At 37.1% G+C, this 14264-nt stretch overlaps 1 protein-coding gene across 14 annotated transcripts in view; it reads right to left on the minus strand.

Annotated features, from left to right (window-relative positions):
- si:ch1073-15f19.2 overlaps window positions 1-14264 on the minus strand; it is a 78057-nt gene that overhangs the window by 34500 nt on the left and 29293 nt on the right. For 3 of the 14 annotated variants that reach the window (XM_087270634.1, XM_087270628.1, XM_087270629.1), the window contains one exon: window positions 5313-5497. The exons of the other annotated variants lie outside the window; for them this stretch is intronic. The gene's annotated coding sequence lies outside the window, so the exon portion shown is untranslated. The remainder of the gene's footprint in view (window positions 1-5312; window positions 5498-14264) is intronic. 14 annotated transcript variants of the gene reach the window in all.

The raw sequence follows: 14264 nt of genomic DNA on the forward strand, positions 1-14264 counted from the left end.
CTAGTGCTGTGAAGTCAATCTGCTTTAATGAGCGCTTCATTAAATGACTGGAGTCCGTCCGCCATCTCCACCACCAACCATTGTTTCACTTCCGTCCGAGCGGCCCACGTTCATTCCGCTTTAATTGTATGAAACTGAAATTGCATTAAACCATGATTTCATAGGCTATTATGTTTTTCACGCCTCACACTCTTGTGTAATTGACTTGTTTATATGCAGCCTTTAATAATGAGTTTGTCTTCGTTAATTCAAGGGAAGTTCAGAAATAACATTTCATTCTTAATTAAACCAATGATGCTGCTTCCAGCTCGCTTTGGAGATTAAAGCAAACTTCCCTCCAGATGTGTAATGTTACCTTTGAAGGTCTGAACGTTGTTCCTCTTGTACTATCTGTAATTGAAAGATGCCGTTAGACTTTTGGACGTCCGTGAGTCTGAACACGTCTTAGGTAAAGTCTAAAAACGTCTGCAACATTCTTGACTTTTGTTTACATTGAATAGAGGGTAGGAAAGCTCTTTGTCATTGAGTGTCCACAGGAGGCTGTTTTAATCTCAGTCTATATCATTGATTTTCTTCCTGAACTGTAATTTCTGGTGGGGGTTTTAACCCTCCATTTCACAATGTGTGGTCAAGGTGACTCAGATCGTGCTGGTTGTTTTCATCATTGACTTTCAAACTTTAGACTTTGAAGAAAAATATCTATGGCCTTTTTGTGTCAGTCTTTACTCGTAAATTACAATTCAAATCAAGACTTTTCTCAAAATAAATCCAACTTTGTGGCTTACAATTCTTCCCATTAGTTTAGACTTAAATGACAAATCTTGTAATTCTGATTTTAAATATTTCCCAAATGATGCTTAACAGAGCAAGGACATTTTCACAGTATGTCTGATAATATTTTTTTCTTCCGGAGAAAGTTTTATTTATTTTATTTCAGCTAGTATAAAAGCAGTTTTTAATTTTTTAAAAAACATTTTAAGGTCAAAATTATTAGCCCCTTTTAAACTATTTTTTTCAATAGTCGGCAGAACAAACCATCATTATACAATAACTTTCCAATAACCTTGCCTAGTTACACACATACACATTTTTTAATCGTAAAACTGTCTGTACATTTCTGGGAACTACCCCCACAAAAAAAGTTATTCTTTTCGAAAAAAAAAAAAAAAATCATGAATCATGAAAAACAAGGGGGTCTGCTTTATATTTGTGTAAACATGCATTGGATGAATGTTGTGTACTTCCATATTATAACTAACTTACATTAGTAACTACTCTGCATTTACAGTTGCATTTGCAGTTGTTTACAGCATTTTAAGTGTTTCTAATTGAGATAAATGAATTCAACATGTGAGTAGAAGTAATTTCTAACCAGAAAAAAGATAGAATGCCATTTCTTGTGTAAACGGTGTGTTTATCATCAGACAACCCATTCAGGTAATTTCACAGTGATTTTCCAAGGTTTAATTGTGAAGAGGGAAGTCATTTTAAGGTCACATCGGTGCGGAAAATAGTTATTTGTCCACTACACAGTAACAAATGTGCAGAAGGACTTCTTAAAGCCTGTAAGCACTGCTGCTCGGGGACGAACAGATCTGGACACGAAGAACAGGCTGTTGTGACATCTTTGTTTGGCATGAAGGATCTCCAGGGAAGTGCTCATTAATCTAATGACTGATACTAGGCCTGTGGATGTTTCGGGCTATGCTGACTTACATAAACGCGCTCAGAGGCACGGGAAAGATCATGTCAACGATGTCTTCACTGCGCAAAGACATGTGGGTTAAAAGTGGAGGGGCACGTACAGGTTCCAGGGTTATGCTTTAGAGATTTAGTGTATATCATGTAATTAATCAGCCTTTAAATTGGTTCGCAGCCGCAAGAGGACATGCTTAATCTACTGGGTGCTTTAAAGTAGACCAGTTTGTGATTAATTTTACGAGCAGTGACACAGTGTTCTTAAATATTAGGAGACCTTGAGAAACTTGTTTTATGCTGCAAAAGTTTGTGCTACCAGGTGTCATGATAATAGATTTATTTGCTGCTATATTTGTATTAGTCTGCTTGAATACCTAATAATTATAATTGTTAAAGTAATGTTGATAACAGAACTATTATTAGTGCAGTTGTTGCTGTTTAGTAATATAATATCTAAAAGTTTTTATTACCATTTTAATTGCCACTTAACTTTAATAATGAACTTAAAACATTCTAGAATACTATTTAAAGGGGTGCGTTTAATATTTTTACACTTTATTTTTCGCATCATTAGTAGGGTTGTCACGATACTGTAATTCCGTACCAAACAATACTGAAATTTTAAAACGTCTTTCCCGCAAACATTTGAGCACTGTCGAGCACATTCTTGAAGTGGTCTAGAGTGTATTTTTAAGGCTTGGTTGTGTTTATAAGATGCAAAGCAATGCATGCTTCATTTAAAAAAAAAAATCATGTTATTTTTTTCATAAATCTTACTTAAATCAAATACAGCTACTCAGCTAGCATAAAAAACGACTGATATATTTCCTAGAAATGCCCCCTTCAAGAGGCTCTGATTGGTCAGCTAACATTGTGCTGTGATTCGCGGATCAGCTCCAAATCACCAGGAAAAATGTCGCGCCTCTGATAGCATGCACTGTGCCTCGGATGTGTTAGGCCCAATCCTAGTTCTACCCCTTAGCCCTTCCCCTTACCCCTACCCTTTGTTTTGTGTGTTCCCATGAAGGGGTAGAGGTGTCCCAATTCTCTTTAGCTTGAAGGCATAAGACTAAGGAGAAGGGGTAGATACCCCTTGGAACAGAGATTTTTCAGGACCACACTCAAAACCAACAGGAAAGAAAAATTCCCAGAATACACCAGTCACAATGGCAGCACAGCTATACACAGAAGTCAGGAGATCCACAAATTAGTATTTTTTGTCGTTATTACAAATTTTTACAACAAACAAGCATATATTTTAACACATTCATAACCACATTTGTATTTTAATGGCATGCTTAAAAAAAAACAAAAAAAAACAGTTAAAATAAAAAACGCTAAATTTCGCAATCTATAATCCCTAATAATATCTCCTGATAGCAGTCCCACAACATTCTGACACTCAATGACACTCGAATACCCGGTCATTAATGTCTTGCGGCTGGAAATGAGCTTTTTACAGTGTCTGCTTTAATGTTAATAGTGTTGTTTGTGTTTACATGAATATGGCCACTGTGTAAATGAAAAGTATAGTTACAATCTTATTGCCACACTAGATCATTATGATAACATAATACATGCCTTCAGTGATTTCCTGAAGATAAATACCAAAAAAAAAAAAAAAAATACTACTGTAAGAACTACAGCAGTGACGATGGTTGATCTCATATAAAGCAAGAGATCATGATGACATATGATGATGTGTGCAGGTGCTGTAGTGCTGTCCCATTTCTTAGGAGTATATTTTAAAGCCCTTCCTCTTCACGCCCAGTTTTAAGGATAAGGGTACAAAAATAGAATTGGGCCTAAACACTGTCAATGAGTTTAGCTGTTAGCTGCAGCAGTTTAAGCCTGTATCAGATGGAAAATGAAATGGACACAGCTGAACCTCACGCCTGCTCTCTAAAATAAAATCTGACAAGTGTCTTTCACATATATTTGGAAAAAGCATATGTAAGTAATGTGAAACGGCGAAGCAGTGGCACAGTAGGTAGTGCTGTCGTCTCACAGCAAGAAGGTTGCAGGTTAGAAGCTTATCTCAGTTGGCGTTTCTGTGTGGAGTTTGCATGTTCTCCCTGCATTCGCGTGGGTTTCCTCCGGGTGCTCCGGTTTCCCCCACAGTCCAAAGACATGTCTTTTGTAAGTTGGTTATCTGAGATGCAGAACGCATGGAAAGAGGCCTCATAGAGAGACACGGCAGCGCTGGTAAAGATTGTGGGTGTTTACAGTGGTTTGACGCATAAATATGAATTTTTAGCTAAATTGTCATAAATGCCAAACAGCATTTCTCATTGTTTACATCCTTGATTACATCTTCGCTAAAACATACCATTAACGCTAGACACTATGCATGTAATAGATCAGTTTTAACAAATAAAGATTCTTACAGGTTGTGGCTCACAATCATTATTAAATTTTTAGCCGAATCCAGCACTGAACTGGGAGACAATCTTGAAGCTGTCCTTTGTCAAATGCTAACTATATGTTTTTTATAATTCTCGTTAACATAATAAAATTTTTTTTGTAAGCACTTCTCTTTTTGTGTCGTGTCCTTTGGAAGCTCAAAGACAGAAACAGAACAAGCTATGTGGAAATACCAGCGTTTGAATGGCATTTTAGCTTTCTCTGCTACATTACAGCATTACAGTGCCTCTGGCCATACCTCTTTGATGCACAGGGTGTATGCGTGTAACCTGAAGCATTTATGATCACACTAACCTGGATGTATTTTTTGTAGCCCCCAAACTTCCTTCACTGTAGGCTTTGCTAAGCTAACTCTGTAAAAGCCAATGTCTCCCTTTATATTAACCGTTGAATGTTTGTTTTAAATTCAGAGATGTTGTTTATGTTCACACAGCTACATTACACATAAACCAAAGTTTTAAATATGATATCATAGTGGACCACTCCTTTAAACACCACTGATTTGCCAATAGTGTTCATGTGCTCAACAGAAATGACTGTGATTATCAGTGAAGGTCATCAGTTTACCGAACTCAATACTGTTTACTAAGTGTAAACGCACGTACAGGGACACTAGAACATTTTAAAGTTGTGATTTATCAGCGGATTGCTCGTATGTCAGCTTATAGACACATTCACAGCCATTTCTGCTGAGCATGTGAACGAAATGGCAAATCAGCGGTTTTCAAGAACGTCTTTAACAGCGCTTAAATGTTCGCCGGAAATGGACTGAATTCCAGTATCGTGACAACCCTAATTATTAGTTAATCTATATAATGTGTTGAATGAACATTCTTTAATTACATATTTTATAAAAAGTATACAAAAATAAAACTGCAACTGATTTTGACAACAACGGATGAATTTTAAAGCAAATTATCACTCAAAGGTATAACTAAATTTTGATTCAAAGTGGAACAAAACATTTTTCCAAGTGTACAATAATCACACAAAACCAAATCAAATTAGCCAAAGACACAGATTTTTACAATTAGTCATTCAGGTTTAAGACATCCTGTGAATCATGGCAGAATTACAATTCCTGGTCAATTTCTAAACCTAATAACCTGGTTACTTCATAGCAACTTATACACCAGCACCTCCTGCAAGCTTTCAGTAATTGTTTATGTATGCTCCGCAGGCTCCCATACCCTGAGAATCCCTCTGTTCCTGGAATTCATTTCTTCCCTCAGGGCAGCAGAGCTGAAGAAGACGCAGGAGGTGAAGCAAGGCTCTGATGCTGCATCATCCTGATCAAATCTCTCCAGCACTTAGTGTAGCAGATTGCCAGAAGCTATTAGCCATATCCTGACAGAGTCACCACAGTCTGGGGCTCCTGCCATCACAAAGATGTCAATTAATATCAAGAGTGACAGGTGCCTGTAGCCCAAGCAGCGTTTATTTGTACGCTGTGTGTGGCCGTGAGTGAGGGACAAAAGAGAAAATGATAGATTGGCCAAGATGTGTGCTTTTATATAACTGTTTAAAACCTGCCTCACTGTCTGCATACATGTGATATAAGGCTCTGAATTCACAAGTGAAATTACATGAATGACTGCACTGAAAGTGCGTCATACAAACAGAGCTCTGCATGCTAAAATCATGGGAGATCTGACTCATAATTGATTTTTTTCATCAGCTCTAGCTTCTGTGTCTTAGTTATTCAAAGAAACTTGACATTGCAGTACTTTTAAAAATGTTGCCTCATGTTGATAAACTACACACACTCACCGGCCTCTTTATTAGGTACACCTAAGTAGTAAAGGGTTTCACCACTTTTGCCTTCAGATCTGTCTTAATCGTTTGTGACATAGATTCAATAAGGTACTGGCAATATCCCTTAAATATTTGTGTCCATATTGACATAATAGCATCATGCAGAATTGTCTCCAATTCCACCACATCCCAAAGGTGCTTTATTGGATTGAGTTTTGGTGACTGTGGAGGCCATTTAATTGCAGTGAACTCATAGTCACATTCAAGGAACCAGTCTAAGCTGATTCGCCCTTGATGACATGGCACGTTATCCTGCTGAAGGTTGCCTTTAGAAGATGGATACACTGTGTTCATAATTATGGACATATAATGGACATAATTAGCAACAATACTTTAGGTAGGTACTCAAAACTCTAAGTAGGTACTCAAGTAGGATGGCGTTTACACGGTGCTCAATTGGCACCCGGTGTGGTCTTTTGCTGCTGTAGTCCATCCGCCTCAAGGTTGGATGTGTTGTGCGTTCAGAGATGCTCTTCTGCATACCTCAGTTGTAACGAGTAGTCATTTGAGTTACTGTTGCCTTTCTATCACCTCGAACTAGTCTGGCCATTTTCCTCTGACCTTTATCATCAACAAGGAACCCAGAACTGCTGCTCACTGGATATTTTCTTTTTTGGACCATTCTCTGTAAACCCTAGAAATGGTTGTGTGTGAAAATCTCAGTAGATCAGCAGTTTCTGAAATACTCAGACCAGCCTGTCTGGCACCAACAACCATGCCATGTTCAAAGTCACTTAAATCAGCTTTCTTCCCCATTCTGATGCTCGGTTTGACCTGCAGCAGATCGACTTGACCATGTCTACATACCTAAATGTATTAAATAGTTGCCCTGCGATTGGCTGCTTAGAAATTTGCGTTCATGAGCAGTTGGACAGGTGTACATAATAAAGTGGCCAGTGACTAGAAGTTCCTCAATGTTTGATAAACAATCTACTAACTAAATGAAATGTTAATGTAAATTTTAATATTGTAATAAGTTTAAACACTCTAAGCCAGGTAATTAAGAAGCAGGGAAGGCAGAAATTGTAACCCTAAGTTCAATACTTCCAATAGTTCAAGTCTTCCCTGTGACCACGCATCAGGTTTAAATTTACGTATATATAGTTTTTTTTTCAATTAATGACAAACACCATAATTGTTCTCTGAAATATCTGATTTTCAGTTTCTCAAATATGAAAAAACTGCTTGATTCACAACATGTTAATTCATTAATTTCTCCCGAAATACAAGAAAGTAGCTGTTTAGCTGGGAGGAAATTACAGTAAGCATTCTAATTACCTAAACTGTAAATCTTATGTGAATAAAGCACATGGTTCAGTTATGTTACATTTTTTTTATTTTATTATTATCAACCTCTAGCGCACATTTTAGAAACCATAAATGTTGTGATTTGATAGTACTAACGCGTGAATATATTAAAATAAACATTATTTGTTTGAAAACACTGATAAATTGTGATTTATGATAAGTGCAGTGAAAATCTTTCTATAGCCATCGTCGGAAAGCAGACTTGAATTCGGCAGCTGATCATGTCATCTACTGAATTCTCAAATCACACCAGTGTAATGGTATGCTCCAGGGACCAGCCAAGACTGATCACACTTTGTGATCATACATGTCAAAGGTTTAAAGTTAGTGGAAATGAAAGCTTTAGTGAAAGTTCTGCCATTTAAGAATCTAATGTCAAATCATTCAAAATAATTATTCCTTCAGCTTATAACAATCAATCATGCTTTAAGTTCTTTTAAACAGTCTCTATCGCTGTCCATAAGTGACAGAGGAAGTTCCCTTCCATCCAACCCACCACCACCAGGTTGGCCTTGTCTTGACTCAGGGGTTGGCTCCCCCTACCTTCAACTTCAGGTAGGATCTGCCAGCTCACTCAGAAGTGTGTCACATAGATGGGGCTTATGCCAATAGACTTAATGAGAGCACAGTAACTGAACTTGCATTTATCTGAACAATTCACAATAATATGTTAAAAGATTTATTTAAATCATAAGTCTTTCAGGTAGAACTTGGCTTGAAGCAAACCAAATGAAATTGGTTTAATTTCAACATTGGACCTTTAGACTGTTCTGATTTTATTTGTTCAAGCTCTGAAACTCACTAGACCAGCTTCCAAGTCATCACCTGTAAAAACTGTCCACCCACTGCTTTGGACCACATTAACCAGCAGATACTCCTGTCAACCTCCAAATAAATGACATTTCATGAACCACACTACAGTGGTTGAAATCTTATTCTTAGGCATATCCTTAAGGGTGGGTGTCTTAGAGGTGTAAAAGATAAACAAGTGACAATATCTTGCTCCTGGGGTTCCTCAAGGCTTGGTTCTAGGACAGTTTATTTTCTTTATTTATCTACATTGGAACACTAGCTGTCATTTAGAAACATGGCTTTAGAAACACCCTCAACTCCACATATCATTCCAGCTTTACAGGACAACCAGGAACCTGACTGAAGATCAAATGAACTTCACAGACCACAGAGTTGGAATGGCCCAGTTCTTTTCTGTTAAAATATGCTATACAACACTTTAAGACCTGGCTTTTATTCTGTCGAGGCTGGATTATTGCAATGGCAGATCTTGCCGCCAGTACTATCAAAACTCTGCAAATTATCCCAAACGTGGCAGTGAGAGAGGTTTTTAATGAGGCAAAGAGAGCTCACATCACACATCTGTCCATCAGATTGCACTCACTGCCAATAGTCACTCAAATCAAATTCATAACACAGATGTTTGGCAACAGAACAGCCACTGGGTTTGCACCTTTTTACATAAACTGACTACATCATACTTCAGAAGCTTGTGTTCTGCATGTGAACAACACATTATGGTGCAATCAAAGGAGGCACAAAAAGACCTTTACTTTGACCGTTCCCTGTGGGTTGAATCATTTACTTAACCAAAGCAGCTGGATACTGCGTCATTTTTAAGGAACTTCAAAATATTTTTCATAAACACTTTAAGACTATTACCAGGTTTTTTTTTTAATTCTATACACTTTTAATCATTAAAGTTGCTGTTTGTAAGTTTTTGACTCTTCTAAAGCATTAAAATACCTTAAAATGTTTGCAGATATTTGAGAAACATGCCAAGTGAACGTTCTTGTTTATCTGAAACGCAATGCTGAAGTCAGATATTTTGCTTTGAAAATGTTTGTTACGTGCTGAAACGGTGTATTCGTTTTGCACCCGTAACCGAAATGCGACCTCCGGTGGACAGTAGCAGACTCCGAAATGAGACACAGGTTCAGAGTTCTACAAGAAATGGCTATTAATAAGCAAATATTATAAGTACCACTAACGTAAACATTAGGTGAGCATGTATTATAACCCTATGTCCTAGCAACTACATGATTTGCAGTGATAAGCAATTTGGCTGTTTGCACCAGACAAAACATGACAGAAATTTAAATTCAGCCATTCAGAAGCAAAAAACATACACTCACTCATGAAATAGTAAAGATTATGATGTAATTAAGAAATATGAAACCTCTTTAACATTATTAAATAAACATGCTGAATTACTAATACGTCTTGATTTATTTAATTTTCAAGATCTGAGGTAAACTATCGGCTGCTGCTTTCAAACTCAAATCCATAGCATAAAGCACATGAGGTGTACCTAAGAGGATCATTGTGATGTATTCTGATTTACACCACTAGATGGTGCCCTGTATGTGTGTATACTGTAAAGCACTATTTACAAGGATCCTAGAACAAGAAAAACTCCAGCTAAGAACATTGTCTGCTGTCTTTATGTAATATTCTATTCTCTTATCTAAATAAGCCTAAACAGCTTTACGAGTCTACAGAATATAATACAATCATTGTCAGCTTTCTGTTGTTCAGTTGCAAGAAATAGAAGCGGTTTCTAACATAACAACTTAAGGTGTTGGTTTGGACAAAAACTTCTTTTAGTATGAAAATATTCCTGCTATTGCTTTTATATAGAACATGATTGAAATCAGCCTTTAGGCTTGATTGTCAGACTTGCTCCTGTTGGTCCTCAATCCGGCAACCTGTACTTGCATTTGTTTTGATCCAGGAATGCAATACCTAGTTCAACCACTGGGTGTCAAACTTACATACTGCACCTTTAAAAAAAAAAGGAAACATCTTACCAACCCCAAAATTTGTAATGGTAATGAGTGAACCCAACCTAAATCTATAAATTTCTATTAGACTAACTCAAACCCACCACACTTCCCTGGTGCATGAGATGGAGTCATGAGAGTGTGCAAATAATAGGCTTCTCCATCTCAGTCCCAAGTGGGAATAGCTCTCTTCTTCTTGATAAGTGTTTGGCCCAGCTGTTGTTGCAAACAACCAACATCTCAAAGAAAATCCCATACATGCTTCATTTTGAACTGCAAACAGTCTCATTCAGCAGCGGGCCTCGTGGAAGCCAATCCGTGACTAATGAGTAATGACTAATTTTCCTTACTGAGAGACAGCTGGAGTTCTCTAGAGAAACCCAAAACAATAAAAGTGTTTGTCTACAGGCTTCAGACCCATAAATTTAACAAATGTACTACACGTAAATCTGCTGTCACACAAATCCCTCGCTGCAGATAAGTGTGCAAGCCTGGTGACTACAGCACCCTCCGCCGAGACAGCAACATGGCTAATACCCAACGAAACTGATCCATGACTCAACTTGTCTCAATGGGCTGTACCTGTGAGCAGGACTGTGGGGGAGTGAGCCAATGTCAAGCCTTTTCAACGGATCAGTCGCTGGAGAATAAGAGGCCTCCCCGCTGTCATAACAGAGAGAGTGGAAGTGGGACCTCCACTGAGAGCCTCCTTTGATGGGCCATTCATCTTGGCACTCTCAGCTGATGTCAGATCAGTATTAACAGAACTGTGAGCGCTAATGACTCATACTCCCACACCTGTAGAGATGGATTAACTGAAGAGAGCAAGAGATGAGTTTACCTGACTAACCATTTATCAGGTGCCTGTAATAGAAAGGCACTTGCGTAACTTGTGCTGTAATTAATCACTATTAGACCAGGGTAATTTGCACATGATTGTTTGCTTTGTAGGATCTGCCATTCGAATCTAATGTAGGAGATTCAGGTGAAGTGTTCTCTTTATTCTTCTCTCACTTTGTACATCCCCTTTTTTGATGACTGAATGAGTTATATCTAGGCCAGGAGTATCAAACTCATTTTAGCTCAGGAGCCACATGGAGGAAAATCTATTCCCAAGTGGGCCAGACCGGTAAAATCATGATATATATAACTTAAAAACAACAACTTAAGATTGTTTTCTTCGTTTTAATATGATCAGCACTAAACATTATGCAGGAGCCTGAGGACAACACGATCTCAAGGAAATTTGTAGCTTTTTGATTTAGTGGCTAATATGAATTTGTATGATCTCATTCATACAATTTATTGTGATTTGCTTATTCACCAATGACGGTTGGGTTTAGGGGTGTGGTTGGGTGCCATGCCTCCTTTTTTTACCGTACATTTTCATTCGGCTGAACTTATACGAATTAGCCACTAAACTGACAAAACGTAAAAATGTTACGTTTCCTTGGGAGAACACCTCAGTGTGGTATGGCAGGTCATAGATGTGGTCTTTCTCCCTCCGAGAAGACTGTCAAACTGATGCTGATTCAGTCTTCTGGATTGAATGAAATTAACAGTTTGCACTTGCGCTATCAAGTGGACACAATTGGAACACCGGTTACTTTTATTGAAAAATTGCAGCTCATGTTTATACATTACAGAGTCATCTCGCAGGCCTATTAAACCTAATCCGGCCCGCGGGCCACACGTTTGACACCCCTGGTCTAGGCCCACATTAAAACTGTGTGTGCAGAATTCTGCAGATTTCTCTTTTTTTCATTGAGTCTATTTTTATTCCGTTTTTAAAATTGATTTCAGTTATATTATTGACTAATATGAAAATATTCAAATGACTAATTTACAAAACAGTTTGTAAAGCAATATTACCTATCTTTTAGTAAATATATTATATAAGAAACTGGCTTTGTTTACCAAATAAAGTGGATCTAATAGGATTTGCATTGTGAACATTAAAAAAAAAAGTTAAAACCATATAATTTTTATTTCATATACTAAGTTTTAGTATGATTCTCTCAAAATCATTCTGAATAAATCTGCAGATTTTTAACAACATTCCGAGCAGAAATGGCAAAAAATCCCCGCAGATTCTGTCTAGCCCTAATCATGTCAAAATTATATGAATATTCACAATGTGTCTGGATCAAACGTTGACTATACTCAGCGATCCTCGTTTACTTACAACAATAAAGTTCATGTTTAAATGATTAGTTCAACCAAAAATCATAATTGTTATTAATTACTCACCCTCATGTTCTTTCAAATCCCTGAGACCTTAATTCATATTTAAAATACAAACTTAAATATTTTAGGTGTGAATTCTTTATGTGAATTCTGTCTTAATGTAATGAGATATTTGCAGCCATGAAATCACACATGATTCACAAACACGTTTGTTTACTAAAGAGAGGACTTGCGTGTGGCCGCGAGGTCTACTTTAGCGAACAGAACCTGCATAGACTGTGAATTACAGGTGATAAGGTTGTAAATAACATTCAGTTTGTTGAACAGAGGGATCATTTGGGAGCTGCGCGGGAAGTATGATTTCCATGTTTGTTTGTTTGTTTGTTTTTCTTGCCAGTGACGGCAGCCATGACATGAAAGCATTAGGCAGTGAAAGTAAAACTGTAAGCGCACACATCAATTAAATGATCATATCACATTTTAAAGTTTTGATTATGATGAGCACTTGATATGTTTTTTCTTTCATAGCGAACAGGGTCAGTATAACTACTCTAACCTATTTAATGTTGAATATAATGCAAAAGGGAATCAGATAATTCATTTCATAGCACTTGACTTTAAGAGGTTAAACATAATTTAAATTAAAATAAAGTTTTTTTAGATGCTAGCATCAGAATGTTTTAAGTATATCTAAGCTAGTGAGCTAAAAACAGTAACAATATTTGCATTTAGGAGATATAAATATGATATAAACGTCCAAAGCTTGAAGTTTGTCACTTCTGCCTAAATGGATCAATAATTTTCTAATCAAATCTTGACCAATCAAATGCTCTCTAGCATCTGATATGCCTCGCCCCTTCAGGATGATTCTCATTTGCTTTTAATTTGATACGCTTGAGCTCAATCACTCTCACTTGCAGATCTGTGATAAATTGCTAATTGCTATTGGCTGCTTTATTTTTTAAAAAAGAGGGGGAACAATTATGTGCCACCCCCTCTTCATGTTTCCGATTACATCAAACTTTGAAAAAAAAAAAAGTACATTTCACAACACTTCATTTTCCCTTTTGCATTTTTAATGCAGGCCACTTGTTTTGAATAAAAAAAGGACATTCAAATAAATATAATGTTATTTTTTTCTTTTTTCCCCCTTTGAAAATAGGAGACTTTCATATTTTCATGATTCCTAATGTCTTTGGCAGTGAAATAAGCCCAGAGCACCAGTGCCTTCCATGCTGTTTTCTGCATAAAAACTAGTTCTTACTTCACTAACTCAATCATAGTTGCTAATTACTTGTGAGTGAGTCATTGAGGTGATTTGCTAAGTGCTTTCTGGCTGTTTAAGGCCAAAGGCCGCACAACCGGACGAGACTTATGCAAATGCCTGAGTGCTCAAATACAAGGAAGCCTTTAAACTGTGTGGCATGTGCATACACTTAATAAAAAAAGCAGTTAGACCTAGTGAACCCATTTCTGATTTACATGCGATGTGACATGTCCTAGGGATTGCCCGCATCTGAGTACTATGCGTTTGTAAGTGTGCGTGTTCATATGTGTGTTTTTGATGATGTAACAATTCTGCGTCTGGTTATGCTAAGGTTGTGCTCTTTGTTGGACTGAGGTCACATTGTGCGCCAGAACGGGAATGAAACATGGTGCTTCAAACTGATTCAGGTTCACTTCCTTAAACCCCATCCAGGATTACTCATATTTGCATCTGCATATACATTAAACATTTGTAAAACAGAAAGAAAATTGAGGAAATATCATGTAATAATGCAAGTCAGAATTATTTAAGTGAATCTCTTATGCATTATATGAAAGATATACTGAAAGATAGACACATACATATATACATTGTCTATTGCTTTTATCTTTTTTTCTTCCGTGCGAGTCAGTACATCTAAAGGTAAAAAGCTGTGAAATGTCAACGCATAAACTGCAGATAATTGAACTCTCTTAACTCATCTAATGCAATCATCTGTCTACTGTTGCACTCATGTTTATTTTTATAAGGTATAATTTTTTTTTTCTGTT

The sequence above is a fragment of the Danio rerio genome, chromosome 10 (assembly GCF_052040795.2).
Source record: "Danio rerio strain M-AB ecotype USA chromosome 10, GRCz13ab, whole genome shotgun sequence".
Classification (NCBI taxonomy): Eukaryota; Metazoa; Chordata; class Actinopteri; order Cypriniformes; family Danionidae; genus Danio; species Danio rerio.